Here is a 25447-nt window from a genome sequence, read left to right on the forward strand (position 1 = left end):
ATTCTTTCAGTATCGAACATGAGAGACCAGATTCTCCTGGACCTGAGCCCAGCTGTGTGTCCTTCAAGAGTGACCGGTCTATGGATCCACTTATTGTTTTCAAAGATCTAAATAACTCTGATTGTCAAAGGTAAGAATTTAAAACAGAACATGTTTCTGTTGTTCTGTATTAAAACCTTTAAAATCCAACATGTCAGCAGTGTTTTATGTCTGAACCTGAACATTTATCAGTGTTTGTGTTTCTATCAGGATCCAACAGCAGGAAACTATTTTACACATCAATAACTGTACTGAGCATGTACCTTCATGTGTGTCCTGTGTTTGTAGGAGGATCTAACAGGATCCACTTGATAGAATCTATCACATGTAACACTGTGTCTTTAGATTATATACAGTATATTATATTATATTTGTTCCACAGAGTTCAGCAGCAGAGATCAGAGGTTCCCATTGGTCAGTCTGCCCAGCAGCATCAAACACAGCTGGACTCCATATTTATGGTGTGTAAATGAACAAACACAGCTACTACTGAGAATCAAAGTTGACTTCAAATGACATTTTTATGTTACTGAATTGTTTCCTGATTACACTGCAAACATCATCTCTGTCTGAATTATGTTCACAGTCAGTGTTTTATTGACTGAATGAAGCGTTACATTGCTGAGCAGCACAGAGTCAGAGGTCAGAGGTCGTGGTGGATGGTGGTCTCACACAGACTTTGGCAGCAGAGAGCAGAGTTCACAGACTGAGTCCAGTTTGTGTTTGAAACAACAGAAACACTTTGGTTCATGTTAATGACAGTTTGTGGTTTCAGCTTCATTCTAATAAACACATCGTGTCCAAAGTCACTGCAGATCTTTTCTGTGTGAAACCAGACCAGGATATTTCTCCAACATGAATCTCATTTTATATCAACTTCATTTCTAGGAGACAGGACCATCCACAGACTAAATACTGAACTACCATCGTGATCCAGTCTCCATGCTGCACTCTGCAGACCAGCAGGCTTTCTGTCTGTCACTGATGATCTGATGTTGACTTCTACAAGTCAAAGTTCACTTCTTGTTCTGTTCCAGCTGCTGGAGGAGAACATTGTCAGTTTTGTGAAGAACGAGCTGAAGGAGATCAAGAGGGGTCTGAGTCCAGATTACCCAGAATGCTTAGAGAGTCAGAGGGAGGATGAGGAGGTATTGGACAGTGAGGAGGAAGAGCAGAGGAGGAGCAGCAGAGAGGCATTTGTGAAGATCACACTGCACTTCCTGAGGAGAATGAAGCAGGAGGAGCTGGCTGACTGTCTGCAGAGCAGTAAGAGGATTTTAACACATTTAACATGATGGAAAGAGGAAATGGAGGCAACATGGGAGAGGGTCACATTTAAAACTCTGCTGTTAATATGATGCACACATTTTATCAGATCTATGAACTGTGAGAAACTGTTCACACCTGATGTGCTGAAGAGATTTCAGAGAGGAGGGAAATAAACACCACCCTGATGTGTTTAAGATTAAAATCATCAGATTGATTATAGCTTCAACTTATTGATCACATTTCTTTTTTGTTCTTTCAGGAACTTTTCCTGCAGTTTGTCAGCGTGAGCTCAAGACTAACCTGAAGGAGAAGTTCCAGTGTGTGTTTGAGGGGATTGCTAAAGCAGGAAACCCAACCCTTCTGAATCAGATCTACACAGAGCTCTACATCACAGAGGGAGGGACTGGAGAGGTCAATGATGAACATGAGGTCAGACAGATTGAATCAGCATCCAGGAAACCACACAGACTAGAAATGATCATCAAACAAGAAGACATCTTTAAAGCCTCACCTGGAACAGATGGACCAATCAGAATAGTGATGACAAAGGGAGTGGCTGGCATTGGGAAAACTGTCTTAACACAGAAGTTCACTCTGGACTGGGCTGAAGACAAAGCCAACCAGGACATACAGTTCACATTTCCATTCACCTTCAGAGAGCTGAATGTGCTGAAAGAGAAAAAGTTCAGCTTGGTGGAACTTGTTCATCACTTCTTCACTGAAACCAAAGAAGCAGGAATCTGCAGGTTTGAAGAGTTCCAGGTTGTGTTCATCTTTGACGGTCTGGATGAGTGTCGACTTCCTCTGGACTTCCACAACAATGAGATCCTGACTGATGTCACAGAGTCCAGCTCAGTGGATGCGCTGCTGACAAACCTCATCAGGAAGAACCTGCTTCCCTCTGCTCGCCTCTGGATAACTACACGACCTGCAGCAGCCAATCAGATCCCTCCTTATTGTGTCGACATGGTGACAGAGGTCAGAGGGTTCACTGACCCTCAGAAGGAGGAATACTTCAGGAAGAGATTCAGAGATGAGGAGCAGGCCAGCAGAATCATCTCCCACATCAAGAAGCCTCCACATCATGTGCCACATCCCAGTCTTCTGCTGGATCACTGCTACAGTTCTGGAGGATGTGTTGAAGACCAGAGGGGGAGGAGAGCTGCCCAAGACCCTGACTGAGATGTACATCCACTTCCTGGTGGTTCAGTCCGAACTGAAGAAAATCAAGTATGATGGAGGAGCTGAGACGGATCAGCACTGGAGTCCAGAGAGCAGGAAGATGATTGAGTCTCTGGGAAAACTGGCTTTTGAGCAGCTGCAGAAAGGACACCTGATCTTCTATGAGTCAGACCTGACAGAGTGTGGCATCGATATCAGAGCAGCCTCAGTGTACTCAGGAGTGTTCACACAGATCTTTAAAGAGGAGAGAGGACTGTACCAGGACAAGGTGTTCTGCTTCGTCCATCTGAGTGTTCAGGAGTTTCTGGCTGCTCTTCATGTCCATCTGACGTTCATCAACTCTGGTGTCAATCTGATGTCAGAAGAACAAACAATTCATCATGAATCTGCAAAGACACACTTCTACCAGAGTGCTGTGGATAAGGCCTTACAGAGTCCAAATGGACACCTGGACTTGTTTCTCCGCTTCCTCCTGGGTCTTTCACTGCAGACCAATCAGACTCTCCTGCGAGGTCTGCTAACACAGTCAGGAAGTACCTCACAGACCAATCAAACAATAGTCCAATACATCAAGACAAAGGTCAGTGAGAGTCTCTCTTCAGAGAAAAGCATCAATCTGTTCCACTGTCTGAATGAACTGAATGATAGTTCTCTAGTGGAGCAGATCCAACAGTCCCTGAGATCAGGACGTCTCTCCACAGATGAACTGTCTCCTGCTCAGTGGTCAGCTCTGGTCTTCATCTTACTGTCATCAGAAAAAGATCTGGAAGTGTTCGACCTGAAGAAATATTCTGCTTCAGAGGAGGCTCTTCTGAGGCTGCTGCCAGTGGTCAAGGCCTCCAGCAAAGCTCTGTGTGTACACACCTAACTATACAAGTTTAAAGAAGCTTTTCTTTGTTCAGAAAAAACAAACTTTGTGATTGCTCTCTGTTGATTCTTCTTCAGGCTGAGTGGCTGTAATCTGTCAGAGAGAAGCTGTGAAGCTCTGTCCTCAGTCCTTAGCTCCCAGTCCTCTAGTCTGAGAGAGCTGGACCTGAGTAACAACGACCTGCAGGATTCAGGAGTGAAGCTGCTGTCTGCTGGACTGCAGAGTCAACATTGTACACTGGAAACTCTCAGGTCATTATGAGGCTGATTGAACCACAGTTTATATTGATATGGATATTTTTCTTTCAAAATCAGTAAGATTTTATGACATGATTTTATTTCCAGTCTGTCAGGCTGTCTGATCACAAAAGAAGGCTGTGCGTCTCTGGCCTCAGCTCTGAACTCCAACCCCTCCCATCTGAGAGAGCTTGACCTGAACTACAATCATCCAGGAGAACAAGGAGCGAAGCTGCTGTCTGCTGGACTGGAGGATCTACACTGGAGACTTGACAAACTCAGGTATGGACAGACAACAAGAGTTCAGACACTGCATGTGTCTCTAATAAAAAAAAAAAAGATATCCTTCTGCTGTGGTAACTCATCATGAAGGAGTTCTTACTCCTGAGACTGTTACCATGAAAAGCTTTGATGTAGGATTCACTTTTTTCTAGTTTTGGTTTCTTTCTTTGTCTGTTCGTTTGTTTCAAATTTACGGACAGCTTACAATTATCATGAATTACTGTGCTCTGATTCAGCCTTTTAGAAAATAAACTATGAAAGCAAACATTTGTACTGGACATGAAAGATTGTTCTTGACCATGAAAATGATAAAAAAATATGTACCTCACATGGTATTTTTTCAAGCTGGGACCTAGTTTTAAGATAAGATCTATATAGATAAGGTTTATTGATCCCCAAAGTGGAAATTCGGGTGTTGCAGCAGTACAAAGACAGAATAGCAAGTAGGTTAATAGAGTATAAAAATGAGAATTGAAAAAAGATTGTATCATGAATTTTATTTGAAACATTCTCGCTCTCCTCTTGTGTTGTTGTCTTTTTTTAAAATTTAGTTTCAAGTTGTATTATCTGTGAAACACCTTTTTGTTAAATCATATGACACTTTTACCTAGATTGTTTTGATGTACTTTTAAATCGAAAGAGAAATGTTGCTCATTGAGAAACACAAAGGCCCTCACTTCCTGATAGTGTTAACCTTTTTCTTTATTATCATCAAAAAATATTGCACTTTTTTGTTACGGAACTGCAGAAACTTAAGGAGTCCTGAAACTCTAATGCAGTGAAAGATGGTGGCACACTGGCGGATTCTTCTTCTTCTATTTTTGAGTACTATGTATACACACAGCGACTTAAAAAATAGCCTACATGATCTGGTAAGCAGGACTTGACATTAACTTTTTTGCTCACCAGCCACTGTGGCTAGTGGTTTTCCAAAGTTACTAGCCACTCACCATTTTCACTATCCATCCATCCATCCATTATCTTCTGCTTATCCGGGGCGAGTCGCGGTGGCAGCCTACTCAGCAAGGTGACCCAAGCGTCCCTTTCCCCAGCAACGTTTTCCAGTTCCTCCTGGGGGAGCTCCCCCCGGATCTCCGAGCTCCTGACCCTATCTCAAAGGCTGAGCCCAGACACCCTCAGAAGGAAACTCATTTCGGCCGCTTGTATCCGCGATCTCATTCTTTCGGTCACTACCCAAAGCTCGTGACCATAGGTGAGGGTTGGAACGTAGATCGACTGGTAAATCGAAAGCTTTGCCTTCAGGCTCAGCTCCCTCTTCACCACCACAGTCCGGTACAACGCCTGCATTACTGCTGAATCTGCACCGATCTGCCTGTCAATCTCACGATCCATTTTACCCTGACTCGTGAACAAGACCCCGAGATACTTGAACTCCTTCGCTTGAGGCAAAGACTCACTCCCCCGCTGGAGGGGGCAATCCACCGGTTTCCGGCAGAGAACCATGGCCTCAGACTTGAAGGTGCTGACTCTCATCCCAACCATGTCACACTCGGCTGCAATCTGCCCCAATGCCAGCTGGAGGTCCCAGCTTGATGAAGCCAACAGGACAACATCATCTGCAAAAAGCAGAGATGAAATCCTGAGGTCCCCAATCTAGAAACCCTCCTCCCCCCGGCTGTGCCTTGAGATCCTGTCCATGAAAATCACAAACAGTATCGGTGACAAGGGACAGCCCTGGCGGAGGCCAACATGCACTGGGAACGTATTTTACTTTGTGCCGAGGATGCAGACACAACTCTCACTTTGGTTATAAAGCGACCGGATGGCTCGTATCAACAGCCCCGGTACCCCATACTCCCGCAGTACCCCCCACAGGACCACCCGGGGGACACAATCATAAGCATTCTCCAAGTCCACAAAGCACATGTAGACTGGATGAGCAAACTCCCATGCCCCCCTAAGCAGCCCTACCAGGGTAAAGAGCTGGTCCACTCTTCCACAGCTAGGTCGGAATCCGCATTGTTCCTCCTGTATCCGAGGTTCGACAATCGGCCGGAGCCTCCTTTCAAGCACCCTGAATTAAACTTTACCCGGGAGGCTGAGTAGTGTTATACCCCCATAGTTGGGACACATCCTCTGGTACCCCTTTTTAAAAATGGGATTCACCACCCCGGTCTGCCATTCCACAGGTACTGTCCCAGACCTCCACGTGACATTGAAGAGGCGTGCCAGCCACGACAGCCCAACAATGCCCAGAGCCTTTAGCATCTCAGGGCGAATCTCATCTACACCTGGCACCTTGCCACTGAGGAGCTTCTTGACTACCTCAGCGACCTCTGCCACGGACATAGATAAGACTTCCCCTGGAACTTCAGACTCTGCTTCCTCATCAGAGGACGTTTTGGCTGGGTTCAGGAGTTCCTCAAAGTGTTCCTTCCACCGTTCGACAATATCCTCAGTCCGGGTCAGCAGTTCTCGACCCCGGCTAAAAACAGCTTGAGCCAATCCCTGCTTCCCCTTCCTGAGTCGTCTAACTGTTTGCCAGAACTTTCTTGAGGCCAACCGAAAGTCCTTCTCCATAGCCTCCCTGAACTCCTCCCACACCCGAGTTTTTGTTTCCGCAACCACAGAAGCTGCAGCCCTTCTGGCCACACGGTACCTGTCTTCTGCCTCTGGAGACCCCTGGGCTAACCAAGTCCGAAAGGTCTCCTTCTTCAGCCTGATGGCTTCCCTCACTGTCAGTGTCCACCCACGGGTTCTCAGGTTGCCGCCATGACAGGCACCGACAGCCTTCTGGCCACGACTCCTTGTAGCCGCTTCAAAAATGGAGGCTTTCAACGCGGCCCATTCGGATTCCATGTCCCCAACCTCCCCAAGGATGCAAGAGAAATTCTTCCGGAGGTGGGAGTTGAAGACCACGCGGACACGGGCCTCCGCCAGACATTCCCAGTTCACCCTCACTACACGTTTATGTTTACCAGGTCTGTCCCGCAGCCTCCCCCGCCATCTAATCCAACTCACCACCAGGTGGTGATCAGTTGACAGCTCTGCTCTTCTCATCACCCGAGTGTCCAAAACATGCGGTCGCAGATCTGATGAAACGACCACAAAGTCAATCATTGATCTAAGGCCTAGGGGGGTCCGGTACAAGGTACACTTATGAGCAACCCCATAGGCACAAACAACAGTCAGAGCCTTCCTCTCCGCAACTTGCAGTCGCAGAGAGGTGACCCTCTCGTTCATCAGGGAAAACTCCAACACAGCAGCGCTCAGCTGGGGGCTTGTGAGTATCCCCACACCCGCCTGACGCCTCTCACCCTGGGCAACTCCGGAAAGGCGAGAGTCCAGTCCCTCTCCAGGATATTGGTTCCAGAGCCAGAGCTGTGCGTGGAGGTGAGCCCAACTATATCTAGTTGGTAACGCTCCACCTCCCGCAGCAGCTCTGCCTCCTTCCCCACCAGAGAGGTGACATTCCACGTGCCAACAACCAGTCTATGCTGCCGGGGATCAGCACGCCAAGGCTCCTGCCTTTGCCTGCTGCCCGGTTTGCATTGCACCCAACCCCTATGGCTATCCTTGCAGGTGGTGGGCCCACAAGGCGGCGGCTCCCCGTTGCTCGTTCGGGCTGAGCCCCGCCGGGCCAAATGGACAAAAGCCCGGCCACCAGACGCTCGCCAACAGGCATCCCCCCCCAGGTCTAGCCCCGGGCGAGGTAGCTGTTTGACGTCGTTGCCTCTTCATAGGGGTTTTTGAACCGCTCTTAGTCTGGTCCCTCCCCTGGGACCAATTTGCCTTGGGAGACCCTACCAGGGGCTAGTGCCCCAGACAACACAGCTCCCAGGTTCACAGGGACACACAAACCCCTCCACCACGTTAAGGTGGCGATTCATGGTGGTGGGATTAATTTTCACTAGCCACAATTGTTTTTTTCTTCACCTTGTTACAGCCATACATCCTACAGTCAGCACAGCTACATTATTTTATTTGTTGGATCATTATCAGCCAATCTCGACCTGACATTTTGGTCTTTTCTTTTTCTTTGTCTCCTCTTCATTTTCTGTTTCATCAAGTTTTCTCTTCTGTGTTGTCTCCTCCCCGGGCTTTGTTACACTTATGAGCAGCCACATTATGATTCTTCACAGGGGCTTCATGTGTGGTCACTGGGGAGCAAACGCAAGGCAATACTGTGTGCAGGTAGTGCTCATGTCCTGCTCTGTATGCAAATGAACAAGGAGCCTCATTCTCCTTAATAAGACTTGAAAAAACATTATATAATACAAAAAACTGTGATGCAGACTCACAGCACAGAGAGGGGGAGAGCTGCTGCGCAGGCGCACAGTGGGAGGGAGCGGGTCAGTAGGGACTGAAGTGATGACGTGAAACTTTGTTTGACCTGCTACTTAGTGCGAAAAAATATATCAATAACACTAACATTTAACTCACAGAAAAGCTGGACTTCTTGCACGGCCAGAAAGTTCCATAAATCCCACAAAGAGATTATTTGTCCAAACTTTAAATGAAAAATTCCCCAAAAGCCTCCAACAACACAAACAGGTTAAGTTTAGCTCAGTGTCTGTGTGTGTGTTGACGTCTAGCAGACAGCCAGCAGGATCCACCTGTCAATCAAGTGATCCGGCCCCTATGATTTAAGGCTTAATATAATAAAAATGGGTGTGTTATAAAAAAAATTCACCCCCCGTACAGTTATCTTGAACAATAAAATTAGCTATTTATAACAAAACCGGTTCTTGTACCAGGCTGTAAACATGTTTATTTCTGTTGTAAAAATTGGCATTTTCCCACCTGCTGTAATGTTATTTCTTGTTTTCTGGAGCCTCAAGTGGCCATTCGAGGAACTGCAGTTTTTTGCACTTCCGCACTGGCTTCATTTTTCAACACCGGAGGTTGCCGCTCAGAAAAAACACACTTGACCATGATAACAGTAACATCATATATGAGTTTAAATCATCACCTCTCCCTCATCTGGGCCAATCTGACCACATCTCCTTGTTCTTAACTCAGCATACAGACCTGTTATCAACACGGTCAAACCAGCTGTCAGAGTTGTACAAGTATGGCCAGAGGGAGCTTCTGAACAGCTACAGGACTGCTTTTACCGCACTGACTAGACTCTATTTAAAGATGAGTACAATGGGAATTACAAATTCACTGTACTATTTAATATGAAAAGCTCTGTATACAATGTCACCATCACAAAACGCATTTGTGTAGTTTCAAACAATAAGACCCTCAACACAGCTTTCAGGCAATACTGAACAGTACAGAGTGGCCACCTAAAGAGGGGCCTCAGAGATGCCAACGCTACTTACAGGAAAAGGATTTAGAGCCACTTTGACAACTCGGACCCTTGTCATACAATGCAGAGCATATGTGAGCCCACCAATCAAATGAATACCACCAACCTGACCAGCAGCAGCAGCAGTGCCTCACTGGAGGAACAGCTTAATCTTTTATTGACTGCGTCCAACAGCCAGACACCCACCATACAGACTGCTGAGGTCACAGACACACAACATCAATGCATAGACAGCAGCCTGTCCGGATGGTGTTCCAGGTCCGGTTCTCAGAGACTGTGCTGCTGAGTTAACTGAGGTATTCACAAACACTTCAACCATCTCTGGCACAGTGCTCTGTCCCTCCATGTTTAAAGACAGCCACAATAGTGCAAGTTCCAAAGCACACAGCAATAACCTGCCTAAATGACTACAGGCCAATAGCATTAACACCTGTTATCATGAAGTGCCTGCAGAGATCGGTCCTCAAGCACATCAAGGCTACAGATCAGGTCAACAGATGACACCATCTCTCCTGCCCTCCATACTGTACTGCTGCACTTAGAACAATGAGGAACATGTGCACGGCTGCTGTCTGTAGACTGCAGTTCTGCATTAATACAATCATCTCCAGCAGACTGGTCTCCAAGCTGTCTGATCTCGGCTTCAACAAAAACATCTGCCTCTGGATAAAAGACTTCCTCACAGACCGGCTGCAGGCAGTCAGGATGGGTACAGGGGCCCCACAAGGCTGTGTGCTGAGCCCCTTATACTCTCTGTATACTTTACACTGTGCACCAACCCATCACACGAACACAATCATAACATTTGCAGCTGACACAACAGTGGTGGGACTGATCACTGAGGTCACTGAGTCTGCTTACAAAGAGGAGGTAAAGAGGCTGACATACTGGTGTGCAGAAAATAACCTGACACTCGAAACAGAAAAAAAACAAAAAACAAAAGAACTGATCATTCGCTTCAGGAGGAAGCAGGACGACCACCTACCACTGCACATTAATGGAGAGACGGTGGAGAGAGTTTCCAGTTCAGGTTCCTGGGCACCCACATCTCACACGATCTCACATGGTCTATCAACAAACACTCTCTGGTTAAAAAGGCTCAACAGCGGCTCTACTTCCTGAGAACACTCAAGAAGGTCAACCCGTCACAACAGCTGCTGGTGTCCTTCTACCACGGCTCCATTGAGAGCATACTGACACATGGGATCCTGGTGTGGTACGACGGCAGCTCTGTGGCTGACAGGAAGGCCCTGCAGAAGATCATCAACACAGCCCAGAAAATCACACACGTAGTCCGGCCTGGATGACATCTACACCTCTCGTTGTCTACAGAAGACATCCTGCATCCTGAAAGACCCGTCTCACCCTGCCCATCACCTGTTTGACCCCCTGCCCTCAGGGAAGAGCTGCAGATCAATCAAAGCACGCACCAACAGACTCATGAACAGTATAGGAGCCTAAATGCTATTTTTTGTTGATAAGTATTTGAATAATAACTTAAGTTGATATGTGAAAAAAGATTGTGGTTAATTATGATAAAAAAGAGGTTATTTACATTACTCACAGGTGAACAGTTCATATTAATAGGTTAGTACTTCATTCATTTCACTTAAAAATGTGTGGGTGTTTTTTGGTTTAAAAATCGCACATGTAACCTTTAATGCTGATGAGTGTGTGGGCGTGGTTAACGTAAAGCAGGCAGTCAGGTCAGTGTCATGGAGTGGAGCCACACAGTTTTTTGACCTCTTTGCTCTTTAAGTTACCTTTAGACTCTGCATTTTTGTTGTCTTTGGCTCTTACCTTTCTTTTTTATTTTCATAATGCTGGACTATTGTATTTTGCCTTATTTTTCGGAGTAAACAATGAAAAGAAACGAAGGAATCGTGTGGAGTTATTTTTTGTCGTTCAAGTGGATAACGAGGGAGGAGAGGGTCAAGCTCATGGCTTCACTGATTAGGAACCTACATTAGTCAAAAAACTCGCTCTTCGTGGATTTATGGAACGTGGAACTGCCTGACAAACACGGAGACTTTTGGAAAAGGAAAAATCACAAGCTGCGAGATGGAGCTCACCAGCCTGGCGTCGGATCGTTAATTGATGCGAGTCTACTCGCCGACGCATGTGAGTAAAAAAAACAGGATCGTTGTTCGGCTGAATAACGAAGTGAGACTCTACGGTGCTTCGACTTCTTTATTGATTAAAAGTGGAAATAATACCTTGTTATGGATGAACAAGACAGTGGAAAGCGGACAGTAAAGATGACTGAGAAGGCCATAGAAGAACATACATCCAGACAGATCCAGGCACGCAGGTACAAGCTCTCCCAGATAACTAGATTGAAAAATCACATTGAACAATTAATGGAAGACGATGCAAATGTTGACACTGTAAAAAATAAGCTCGGTGTTGACTTCAGTGGCTTGCATCAGGAATTTTTGGAGCTTAATTCTGGCCTTCAGAAATTAATGAATGAGGAGGAATTTGCAGGAGATCAAAGGAACTGGTTTGATCCAAAGAATAAATCAATGGATGACTTTTTCTGGAAATGTGAGGATTGGATGAAAGAGGTTTTGAAGCGTGTTGAGCAGGCTGAAGAGTGTGACAGACAGGTTACACCTGCAGACAGTAGGTCTACATCAACAAAAGTGACCACTAGCGGTCGAAGTAAAGCTACATCACGGAGTGGAAGATCACGTTCATCAGCGTCTTCAGTCAGATTAAAGGCGGAAATGGAACAAGCATTATTAAGAGCAAAAGCTGCAGCTTTACGGGAGAAACTGGCCATAGAACAGGAAGAAGCAGAGTTTGAAGCCCACCAAAAAAGGATGGAAGCTTCACTAAAAGCTAGAAAAGAAATGCATGCAATGCAAACTGCACTGGCTGAGTCTGACGCTAAAATGGAGGTCTTACAAAAATATGAGAACACACAAGAAGATGGTAGCAAAGGTAAAGCGGATGATAACGGTCAAACAGACACAAGACCCACCTTACCAGCGCCCAGGGTTAAACAAAATACTCCAGCAGCAACTGACCAATTGGCTACTTCTGCACCAAAGACTGAAATTAAAGAGCCACAGGGACCAGTGCTCGATGGGCTTTGCCAAGCCATCTCTCAGCAAGCCAACGTCACAGAGTATCTTGTGAGGAGTCACAAAGCTTCACTACTTCCTGATCTCACCATCCCAACATTTAAAGGAGACCCACTGGAATACAATTCCTTTATTAGAGCCATTGAACATGGGATTGAAGGTCGCACAAGTGACAATCGTGATCGTCTTCAATTTTTGCTACAGTACACAAGTGGACAACCACATGAGTTGGTTAAGAGCTGCATCCACATGGAATCTTCAGCAGGATATGCTAAAGCAAAGCAAATGTTGAAAGAGTTCTTTGGTGACGACTTCAAGATAGCGGAAGCGTACATAAAGGAAGCTTTGGACTGGCCCACAATCAAGCCGGAAGATGGTGCATCCCTTCAATCCTTCGCACTATTCCTAACAGGTTGCTCTAACACAATGACAGATATTAGCTACATGGAAGATTTGGATAACACAGCTAATATAAAGGCACTGGCAAATAAACTTCCATACAAGCTCAAGGAATCCTGGAGGAAGTCCGCTTGCGACCTGCAAGAAAGAACAAAAAAAAGAGTCAAGTTCGAGGACTTTGTTGACTTTGTGAATAAGCAAGTTAAGTATCTTCTGCATCCACTCTATGGAAACATAAAAGAAAACACAATAAACACGAAAGAGCCTGTAAAACAGAAACTGAAACCACAATACGCAGAGACACTCAAATCAAGGAAAGTGTTCACAACAGTTGTTGTGCCCCCAAAGACGGAAAATGAAAAACAGACAGCAGCAAAAACACAACCTGTCTCAGTCGATGGTTTCAGCAAACCTTGTGTTTATTGTAATGGAGAGCAACACAGTCTCACAGTTTGCAAGAAATTCAAGAGCAAGCAACATAAAGACAAGATTGGTTTCTTGAGGAGCAAAGGTCTGTGTTTCGCATGTTTAAAGCACGGTCATATGAGTAGCAGCTGCAAACAGAAGCTTCAATGTGAAGAATGCTCCAGACCGCATCCCACATCATTGCACATTACTAACAAAGACACAAGAGAAGACAATCTGCAATCTGTTTCAAGTGCCCTTGTACGAACGGCTGAAACCTTTGGAGTCACAGGGGCCGGTAAAGACGATTACGTTCTTTCCATCGTTCCAGTGTGTGTCAAGGCACAAAAAGGAACCAAGACAGTGACAACCTACGCGTTTTTGGATCCCGGTAGCTCGGCTACTTTCGCTACAGAGTCACTGATAAATCAACTGAACATGAATGGACGCAATGTAAGCATCTCATTGCGAACTATGGGACATGAATCAGTCGTGAACACACGCATTGTGGCTGGTCTGGAGATCAGCAGTTTGGACAGCAACCAGTTTGTTGAACTTTCGGAGGTGTATTCACAGAAGAGGTGAAAATCCCCACTATCCAAGCAGAAGTTGGATTGCTCATTGGAGCAAATGTTCCCAAGGCGATGGAACCGCTACAAGTGGTCAACAGTGTGGACAATGGACCATACGCCGTGAGGACAATATTAGGCTGGACAGTGAACGGACCACTCAGAGGTGGAAATGACACATTGGAGGCAAACACACTGACAGGAATTACTGCAAACAGAATCTCAGTAGCCAAGCTTGAAGAACTTTGGCAGCTACAATTCAAGCAGGACTTTCCAGATGCTGGACAAGACGAAGACATCGAGATGTCTAAGGAGGACCATCAGTTTATCAGCATGGTGTCACAGTCTGCTGTACTTATAGACGGTCATTACAATGTTTGTCTTCCAGTGAAGAAAAAATGTTTGGGTATGCCGAACAACAGAGCAGTTGCGGAGCAACGTGCACTGAACTTACGGAAGAGGTTCTCAAAGGACGGCAAGTTCTATGGAGAATATGTGGCGTTCATGGACGACGTGCTCAGGAAAGGTTACGCCGTGAAGCTTGTAGGTGATGAGTGTGAACCTACTGAGGGGCGAACGTGGTATTTGCCTCACCACGGAGTAAGACATCCAACCAAGCAGAAGTTGCGCGTCGTGTTCGACTGCAGCGCAAGCTTCCAAGGAATATCATTGAACCAGCAGCTCCTACAGGGTCCGGACCTTACAAGCTCGCTGGTGGGGGTCCTCATGAGGTTCCGCCAGGAGGCTGTGGCGGTCATGGCAGACGTGGAGGCCATGTTCCACCACGTCAAAGTGAGTAATGAAGACACGGATCTCCTGAGATTTCTTTGGTGGCCTGGCGGCAACTATGAGCAGGATCTCGTCGAACATAAGATGCTGGTGCATATCTTCGGCGCAACATCATCGCCAAGTGTCGCCACCTTTGCGCTCCAGAAATGCGCAACAGATTTTGCAGAGGAGTTTGGACAAGAGACGGCTAAAACAGTCAGGAAAAATTTTTACGTGGACGACTGTCTTAAGTCGGCTTCTGATGAAGATACAGCCATCACACTGTGTGCTGAGTTGAGAAGCATGTTGGCAAAAGGAGGATTCCGGCTGACAAAGTGGTCAAGCAACAGCAGGAAGTTGCTTAACTCAATCCCAGAAGAGGAAAAGGCTCAAGGGTTTCAAGATCTGGACTTAGATGAGGACAACTTGCCCATGGAAAGAACATTGGGTATCCAGTGGTGTGCCGAATCAGATCAGTTCAGGTTCAAGATCAACCTTAAAGATCGACCACACACTAGGAGAGGCCTGCTTTCCTTGGTCAGCTCAATTTTTGATCCGCTGGGCTTTCTCGCTCCAGTAATATTGCCCGCCAAAAGAATCCTGCAGGATTTATGTCGGCAGAAGTATTGTTGGGACGAAGACCTGCCAGACACTGTGGTCAAAGGTTGGAATAAGTGGATCTCAAGTTTGCCACAGATTGAGAAATTTGGAGTGGACAGATGTGTCAAGTCGAAGCACCTTGGTGCGCCAGTCTTTGCGCAGCTTCATCACTTTGCTGACGCTAGTGAAGATGCCTACGGCACCACAAGCTACTTACTGCTGCGCTTTTCAACGGGTGAAGCTCAATCCACCTTGATCCTAGCAAAGACAAGGGTCGCTCCCTTAAAGTCACCAACTATTCCCAGAATGGAACTGACAGCGGCCACAGTCGCAATAAAAATGGACAAGCTTCTGAGGAAAGAGCTTGAGTTGGAGCTTCACAAATCCATCTTTTGGACCGATAGCACGGCTGTGCTAAAGTACTTGAACAGTGAGAGCACCAGATTCAAGACGTTCGTTGCTAACAGGGTTTCAGCAATCCTGGATCACTCTCAGACATCTCAGTGGAGATACATCAACACCACTCTGAATCCCGCTGACGTTGTCTCAAGAGGACAGACTGTGGAAGCATTTTTGAAAAATGAGAGCTGGCTTTCAGGACCAAGTTTCTTGCTCAGCTCACAAGACCAGTGGCCTAAAAATCCAGATCCCGGCATGCTGGATATCGACGACCCAGAGGTCAAAAGAGTGACTCAAGTGCATGTCATTCAGGCACAAGAACTTGAGGATTTCATGGATCAGTGGATGAACCACTACTCTTCCTGGACGGCGTTGAAACGCGCTGTAGGCTGGTTTCTGAAACTTAAGGATTTGCTGAAAGAGCTAAAGGAAAAGAGAAAGGAGCTACGAGCAGTAGACGGAGAAAGCCGGATGACAGAGTTCAAGAAAGCCGTTAAAGGAAAGTATCTGACTTGTGATGACTTGACTGAAGCAGAAACAGAAATTGTGAAATGCTGTCAGAAACAAAGCTTCAAAGAAGACTTGGCTATGCTAAAGGAGCATCAAAGAGTGAAGAAAGGTAGCTCGCTCTTTAAGTTAAATCCAGTGCTCCAAGACGGAGTTATGAGAGTTGACGGAAGGTTGAGTCGCGCGGCTATGCCTGATGACTCCAAGCAGCAAGTCATCTTGCCTAAGGATTCACACGTCACAAGGCTTGTGTTGAGACACATTCATGACATTACAGCTCACGCCGGAAGGAATCACATGTTGGCTCAGCTACGGCAACGATTCTGGATCCCTGGAGCCAGTGGAGCTATCAGAAGGTTCCTGTCCAAGTGTGTCATCTGTAAAAGGCTACATGGAGCAGCTGGCAAGCAGCTCATGGCAGATCTACCAACATGCAGGGTCCTGCCAGACGACCCTCCTTTTACAAGAGTCGGCATAGATTATTTCGGTCCGTTCCTAGTGAAGAGAGGACGAGTCCAAGTAAAGAGATACGGCGTTATCTTCACGTGTCTTGCTATACGAGCAGTGCATCTGGAAGTTGCTTCTTCTCTCAACACTGATGCCTGTCTCAACGCAATCAGAAGATTTCTTGCCAGAAGAGGACAAGTCAGAGAGATGTATTCAGATAATGGAACCAACTTTCGGTCAGCTGACAGTGAGATGAGGAAATCAATCAAGGAATGGAACACCAACAGGATCGAGAAACATTTGCAACAGAGAGGTGTTCAGTGGCATTTCAATCCGCCAGCGGGTTCTCACCACGGAGGCAGCTGGGAGCGGTTAATTCGTTCAGTGAGAAAAATCCTGAACATCACGGTCAAGGAGCAACTGCTGGATGAAGAAGGTCTCCACACCCTACTTTGTGAAGCTGAGGCGATCATAAACAGCAGGCCCATCACAAAGGCGTCATCAGACCTCAACGATTTAGAGGCACTCACGCCCAACCACTTGTTGTTGCTCAAAGTCAAGCCCGAGTTACCACCAGGAGTATTTCATGAAGATGACCAGTACGTCAAGCGCAGATGGAGACAGATTCAATACCTCGCGGATGTCTTCTGGAAACGCTGGTGCAAAGAGTATCTGACACAGCTCCAAGAACGTCAGCGATGGTGTTCACCCGGAAGAAACTTCTGTGTCGGCGACGTGGTGCTGATCGTGGACGATACATCACCCAGAAACTCCTGGCCACAAGAATAGTGGAGACTTTTCCTGATAGAAATGATTTCGTTCGTCAGGTTAAAGTGAAGACCAAGACCAACGAGCTTTGTCGCCCTGTAACAAAGCTATGTCTTCTTCAAGAATCAGAGGATAACTGATGGACTGTTATGAAGATCTCATCTTGAATGGGACTAAGAACACCAAGCTTCTTTCACTAAGTGATAGTAATGTTATTCAGGCTCCTTTAATTTAAGTTGACACCTTTGGAGTAATTGTTTCAAGGACATTGATAACAATTAGGGGCCGGTAATATAGGAGCCTAAATGCTATTTTTTGTTGATAAGTATTTGAATAATAACTTAAGTTGATATGTGAAAAAAGATTGTGGTTAATTATGATAAAAAAGAGGTTATTTACATTACTCACAGGTGAACAGTTCATATTAATAGGTTAGTACTTCATTCATTTCACTTAAAAATGTGTGGGTGTTTTTTGGTTTAAAAATCGCACATGTAACCTTTAATGCTGATGAGTGGGTGGGCGTGGTTAACGTAAAGCAGGCAGTCAGGTCAGTGTCATGGAGTGGAGCCACACAGTTTTTTGACCTCTTTGCTCTTTAAGTTACCTTTAGACTCCGCATTTTTGTTGTCTTTGGCTCTTGCCTTTCTTTTTTATTTTCATAATGCTGGACTATTGTATTTTGCCTTATTTTTCGGAGTAAACAATGAAAAGAAACGAAGGAATCGTGTGGAGTTATTTTTTGTCGTTCAAGTGGATAACGAGGGAGGAGAGCGTCAAGCTCATGGCTTCACTGATTAGGAACCTACAAACAGTTTTTACCCCAAAGCCATCACCACACTGAACACAGTACTAAAGGCATCATAGACAAACCATTGTACAACACTGTGACTTCAGAATCTCAGACAAGTGCAAAACCTGTATCTGCTGCACTGTCTACGTATACGAAGGGACTGTGTGTGCATGTTTTAACCTTGAAAAGACTAGAAAGTAATTCTGACTGTGTTTCTTCCTCCAGGGTGGACCATGGTGGAGAGCAGAGGTTAAAGCCTGGTCTGAAGAAGTGTAAGTGTGGAATCAGTTTGACTCATGATGACCAAACAGCAGACTGTCAGTTAACAAAGAATAAACCCTTCAGGTGTGTCTGATGATAAACTGCTGCTGTGTTGTGTCTTTTTCTCTCCATCAGATTTCTGTGAACTCACTCTGGACTCAAACACAGCAAACAGAGAGCTCAAACTGTCTGACAACAACAGGAAGGTGACATGTTTGGAAGAGGATCAGTCATATCCTGATCATCCAGGCAGATTTGACTACTGGGAATGGCTGCTGTGTAGTAATGGTCTGACTGGTCGCTGTTACTGGGAGGTCGAGTGGAGAGGAAGGGTTTATATATCACTGAGTTACAAAGGAATCAGAAGGAAAGGAGACAGTCGTGACTGTGTGTTTGGAGAGAATGATCAGTTCTGGAGTCTAATCTGTACTGATGAAGGTTACTGTGTCTGTCACAATAACAGAAGAACAGACCTTCCTCTGTCCTCCTCCTCTGTCTCTCACAGAGTAGCAGTTTATGTGGACTGTCCTGCTGGCACTCTGTCCTTCTACAGAGTCTCCTCTGACACACTGATCCACCTCCACACCTTCAACACCACATTCACTGAACCTCTTTATCCTGGGTTTAGGTTCTGGTATTCTGGTTCAGTGTCTCTGTGTTCTCTGCAGGAGGGAGAGCCTCCTTTCAGTCCTGTGGTCTAAATGTTGGTGGACAAGGCATTATTGTTCATCACACACACTAACCCTTATAAACACACTTTTACTTTAACTATTACTGTGATTAAATCGCTCTTTAGAGTTTAATAATGTGAAGACATAAGAGAGCCATAAGATAATTAATCTGTAAAATAAAATAAATGTGGAATGATAAGGTCATTGGTGTCATTAAAAGTATAAATAACGTTTTAAAATATGTGGAAATATGAAGGGAAATTAATAAAAGAATGAAAGCTGAAGTAATACAAAGACAAATAAAAAATAGAAAATAATTGTTAAAAGCATTATTTAATTTCATACTTATGTACAAAATCATTTATAACTTATAAAAAATACATAAACTAATTTGTGCATGAAATTCTGATATATATATTTTATTTGTCTTTTCTTTATATGTTTAAATGATTTCCTTTTGTTTTATTTCTTGTATTCTTTCTCTTAAGCTGTCAATCAACTGTCCCTGTGTGGGTCACCCTGCTCTAAATATTACTTTATGACAAAAAATAAATAAAGAAATACATTTAAAACAAAAACAAAAAAGACAAATTTATACACATAAATACATAAACATTAAATATATACTCACTAGAAGCAAACCTGACCCTGTTTAAGTTTAATTTGTATTATTTTCTGTGTGTGCGTATTTTTGCACTTAAACATGTTATATTGTGTGTTGTGTTCATGGATGATCTTTGTCTTTTTTAATGCATCTATTTTTTATTTTATCTGGAAGAACTATGAGTCAATGTCTCATGAAATGTAATTTGACTTAACGAGTAATAAAACATTAAATACAAACGTTTTAGGGCTTTCCTCTTTAAAATATGCATAAAAATTGAATAGAATATTATTTTATTGTGGAGCTTCTGTTTTGAGTCAAACGAGCACAGCAGATGTCAATTCAGAACCATTTTAAATTTATTTTTGTTTTCATCCTGTAACATCGTTTTCATGACAACAAACTCTTCAACAGTAAAATGAACCAGAAAATGTTCAAAATAAAAGCTCCCTCACATGGCTTCAGTGTAAATGTTGGTGATAAACAGAGAGGAGAGAAAGGAGGTGGACATAAAGAATAATATAATATAATAAAAAAATATATATATGCTAATAATATTAATTATAATACAAAAAACAATCAGTGTAAACAGAGTCGTACATTGGGGATTTGTCAGAGCTGGGCTGTTATGAAGAAAAAGAAAAGAATAAATAATAAAAATAAAAAATAAATACTGACTAAGTTCCTCTACATGTGTTTCTTCTGCTTTAATGGTATCAAAATCAAAATCTATTGTCAGAGAATGTCAGAAACATTTTCGACCAAAAATATATCAGCAAAGAAAACAAAAAAGCATAAAGGAAGAAAATCTAAAAAAACAAGAAAGAAACAACAGGTGAGTGTGTCTTACACACCTCAAAAAGTGTAATGCATCTCTATTTTAAAGCAACAGGATCATGTTTTTAAGAGTTTAATGACCTACAGAGGTTTTCAAAATAAAGTTGCAATATTAAAGGTGCTATATGTAACCTTCAGAAAATCCTCATTCCTAGCGACATGGTCGGCTGTTGAGAGAACCACAGTCAACCTTCCTGTACCCGCTAGTGTGGACACTCACACGCATAAACAAGCATCCGGGGTTTTTGCCAAAGACACACGAAACTGAGCATGCTCAGTCTCGGAACTCACCGGCTCTGTTTACTTTTCCCTGACGAGACGTGTTCATTGACTGGCATCATGTTGTCCAAAATCAACACTGTTTGTCATAATACCTAAGTTAATGTCATGTTAGGTGGCAAAGTTATTTGTCAAGCTAGACTGACAACACTGACATAAACACTCGGATAGTATTTTGGTTGTCATAACGTTAGCGAGCATGCTAAGGTGAGTTAACTAGCTCTTAACATAACTACACTGCATGGATCTGGCATTGTGCTTCGTAACCAAACGGCAAATTACTCTATTACCAGATCAGCTCCCGGGAGTTTGCGTGAGTTAGCTGATGTTATCTACTCGACGGTGTTTTGCTACGTTGCCTAACTGGCAAATCGTCTGCGATAGCAGACAAGCTAACAGTAGCTTGTTGCCAGCAGCTTACAGCTGGCTGGCTAACCTTAGCCTAGGCAGGTAATGCAACGATACTGGCTAATAGAAAACAATCGGTTTATACACATTTGCTTTGTTCTGCTACATAATTTACAAAATCAACATCGTTTGTCATGTTAGCTGGCGAAGTTATGTGTCAAGCTAGATAACCGACATACACACTCAGATAGTATTCATTACGTTAGCGAGCATGCTAAGGTTAGCCAACTAGCTCTGACATAAAAACGCTGCATGACTCCGGCCTCAGCGAACCAGCAAATCATCACAAGCATTTGCGAACATTAGCCAGGCAGGGCGGCTGGAGAGAGCTGGGATGAAGAACTTGTGCTGTGAGAGAAAAAAACGCTGCACCTGGTGAGAGAACGCTGCACGCGGGTTTTGTTTCTATGACAACAATAAGTTCAGTCAGACAACTCACGTTGTTTTAGTTTGAAATGTTTATTGTGCTGCAATAAACATTTCAAACTAAAACAACATTTGGACCAAACAATCAAGGCACAAAGGAACACAGGTTTGAAGCTCAAAAATCAGGATTTTTATTCCAAAGGGGTTTAACAAAAGCAATATTGCTTAAACAAGCAAAATAAAAGAGGTCAACAGAACAGAACTATGTATGTATGTATGTATGTATGTAATATATAGAATGCTATTCACCAAATTCTAAACCAAATAATTTGAGGGTGTTTTATGTGTAACTGACTGCAAATGAAAATAAAGATTAAGTTAACATGTGATAATGATGTGTGTGTGTATAAGACAACCTTTCACTGTTGGGCTGTGGCCATCACACACTCCCCCCTTCAAATTCCTCGCTGGGACAGCGAGAGAGGTAGTCTGCTGTGCAGTTGCTCTTTCCTGGAATGTGATGGACAGTGAAACGGAATGGCTGCATTGCAAGGTACCAACGAGTGATCCTTCCATTTGTGTCCTTCATCTTATCCAGCCACTGGAGAGCTTTGTGGCCCCTCCCAAGTGTGAATTGTCTTGCAAGGAGGTAGTATTTAAAAGAGTCCAGGGCCCACTTGATTGCCAGCGCCTCCTTCTCCACTGTTGAGTACCAGACTTCCCTTGGAAACAGCTTATGACTGAGGAAGGCCACTGGATGTCGCTCATCTACTGGCCCCTGTAAGAGAACAGCCCCAAGACCCCTCTCCGAAGGATCAGTTTGAAGGGTAAAATGTTCTTGAAAATCTGGACTGTACAAGACTGGGCTCTTACTCAGTGACTGTCTGATGTCCCAGAAGGCAGCCTCTGCCTCCTTCGTCCACTGGACCCGGTTGGGACACCTGGACCCCGTCAAGTCTGTGAGGGGAGCTGCTCTGGCAGAGAAATGGGGGATGAACCGATGATAAAATCCTGCCATCCCCAGAAAAGACCTCAGTTGCTTCCTTGTCTCTGGCGGGTAGCAAGACTCAATGGCCTGGATTTTATTTACTTGTGGCTTTATCATCCCATGTCCTATGACGAATCCCAGGTACTCCGTTTCGGCCTTGGCAAAAACACACTTTGAGGAATTGACGATCAGCCCGGCCGACTGGAGACGCTCCAATACCCTCTCCAGATGTTTGAGGTGCTCCTCCCAGGTAGTGCTGTAAATCATGTCATCCAGATAAGCTGCAGCAAAGTCTGAGAGATCGTACAGTGCCTGTTTCATTAACCTCTGAAAGGTTGCAGGGGCGCCATGCAGTCCGAAGGGCAGGACCGTGAATTGGACGTATGGAAGGCCGTCAGCTGTCTGGAGCTGTTAGTGAGTGGTACCTGCCAATAACCTTTGCACAGATCTAGGGTTGTTAAATACTTTGCCTTTCCCAGGCGCTCGATCAGGTCATCAATTCGGGGAGTAGGATATGAATCATACTGAGAGATTGCATTTAGATACCTGAAGTCAATACAGAACCATATGCTGCCGTCTTTCTTTGGGACCAGGACCACTGGGTTGCACCACTCACTCTTTGATGGCTCAATGATCCCCAGGGAAAGCATTAGGTTTACCTCCTCCTTCAAGGAGGTCAGCAGGCGCTCCGGTATCCTGTAACTCAAGCGTCTCACAGAAGCTCCCTCTTTCAACACAATATCATGTTCCACCAGGTTGGTCCTTCCAGGATTTTCCTTGAAAATCTCAGAGTTGCATAACATTCTCACCTGATGTTGCTTTTCTTCAGGGAGATGGCTAAGATCCAGGTCCAGGGAAGCAGCAGAGGGCAAGTATTGTTCCTCCACTTCTTCCTCCTCTGGAACCGTCCTGATCAGCAACACCTCTGCCCTCTTTTCAGGTCTCTCCACCCACTCTTTCAATAAGTTCACATGAAGTACCCTACTGGAGCGAGGCTGGCCTGGGTCGGAAACTTGGTAGGTAGTTGGTCCCATTTTCTGCTGAATCTCAAAAGGTCCCTGCCATTTCGCCAGCAACTTACTGTCATCACTAGGGAGGAGTATGAGTACCTTTTGGCCAGGGTTAAAGGACCTCTGCCGGGCTGACCGATCATACCAGGCCTTTTGATACTGCTGAGCCTCTGCCATGTGGGATTGGGCAAGCTCACTCATCCTCTCCAGTCGGTCTCGCATCTTCACAACATGAGACACAATGTTAACAGTCCCCCTCCCTGTCTTATCTCCCTCCCAAATTTCTCTCAGTAAAGAGAGAGGGCCCCTCACTTCATGCCCATACATCAGTTCGAAGGGAGAGAAACCAGTGGAGGCCTGAGGTACTTCTCTATATGCGAAGAGGAGGTAGGGAAGCCATTGATCCCAGTCCGCCCCAGTGTCACTCACAAATTTCCTCAGCATCTGCTTGAGAGTCTGGTTAAAGCGTTCAGTGAGGCCGTCTGTCTGAGGATGGTACAGAGTTGTCCTGAAGCTCTTTATACCAAGCAGCTGGTAGACCTGTTTTAACAAAGTGGACATAAAGTTAGTTCCACGGTCAATGAGGATTTCACAAGGAAAACCAACTCTTGAAAAAAACTGCACAAGGCAAAAGGCCACCGATTTCGCCTTAATGGACTTCAGAGGAAAAACATCAGGGTATTTTGTGGCATAGTCTGTTATTACCAGCATGTAGTGGTTGCCTGCTTTGCTCCACTCAACAGGGCCAACAATGTCCATGCCCAACCGCTCAAATGCTGTGCTGATGATTGGTAGTGGCTGGAGTGGAGCTCTGGAGGGGATTTTGGGGGAGGTCCTCTGGCACTGAGGACAACTTTTGCAGAAGAGGGCTACGTCTGTGCGCAAGCCAGGCCAATGAAAATGTCTTTTAATGCGAGCAAAAGTTCTGTGCTTCCCAAGATGGCCAGCCCATGGAACCGAGTGTCCCATGGTCAGCACAGTTTCCCTAGCTGCTCTAGAAACTACCAGCTGTATGTCTGATCCCTGCTGCCGATAAAGAAAACCACCATTCATGAAGAATTCCTCACCACTTCTTGTTTCCAGGCTACTTCCATGTCCCCTTGCCTCAGCTCGTTGCAGAAGTTTTGCCAATGTCATCCTGTTGCATTTCAATGACATTGTTAGGGATTCTGAAACCTAAGGGCAGTTCAGATGCAGAGCTAGTACCTGGTGATACAACAGTGTGATGGAATTTTTCTTGCCTTCTTTGTCGGCGCGACTTACGTGACTTCCCAGGTGCTGTCTCCAGGTCGGCATCATAGAACGGCAGAGCACTGAGTGTCTCAGATGGCTCCTCCATCTTTAGAGCTTGAGCTCTGGTCACTGCCACATGACATCCATAGCTGGAATCCAATAAATCAAACAGAACAGGAAGATCTCGGCCAAGTACAGCAGAGAATGGAAGATTATCAGCTACACCAACGTTCAGAAGGTAAGTTAGTCCTTCCACCTTAATGTACATGTCTGCTGTTGGATAAGGTTTTTCGTCACCACGTACACAGCAAATGGGGATTGTCTCATTAGTTCTGATAAAATTTGAGGGTACAAAATGTCTGTGTACAAGAGTCTGGTCACTGCCTGAGTCAATTAGTGCCTGTAGAGCTTTACCATTGATCTCAACGGAAACCATTTTTGCACATGGGTCAAATGTAACTTCAGTTTCAACAATTCTTGGCACAAAACACATTTGGGTTATCTTGGATGAGTTCTGGGGGCACATTGGTTTTGTATGGCCTTCCATCCCACATAGATAACAAATAATCATTTTGGCAGGAGGCTTTGAGGACATATTAGTCGACTGACGGTCCTTCATGAGGGGCTTACCCACACCTGTGGCTGGCCTTTGATGGTACTGAGAGGCTGACCTGCAGCCATCCTTCCTTTTCCATACAATGTAGTTCCATGCCTGTTCTTTCCCCCGTGCTGCTACGAACACATCAGCCAGTTTAGCAGCTTCAGCAGCAGAACCTGGGTTGTGTTCCTTTATCCACACCTGCAACTCAGTAGAAAGCACTCTTAAGTATTGCTCCAAAATTATGATTTCACCAATTTCCTGAACTGTTACAACTCTTTCAACCGTACATAC

General features: G+C 44.9%; 1 pseudogene; it reads left to right on the forward strand.

Annotated features, from left to right (window-relative positions):
* The first annotated feature begins 79 nt into the window (after positions 1-79).
* Positions 80-18860, forward strand: LOC138604776 (NLR family CARD domain-containing protein 3-like; annotated as a pseudogene).
* Positions 18861-25447: the final 6587 nt, after the last annotated feature.

Source organism: Semicossyphus pulcher, unplaced genomic scaffold (genome assembly GCF_022749685.1).
Source record: "Semicossyphus pulcher isolate SPU_LCO1_2020_fin unplaced genomic scaffold, fSemPul1.0.p SCAF_27, whole genome shotgun sequence".
NCBI classification, from domain to species: domain Eukaryota; kingdom Metazoa; phylum Chordata; class Actinopteri; order Labriformes; family Labridae; genus Semicossyphus; species Semicossyphus pulcher.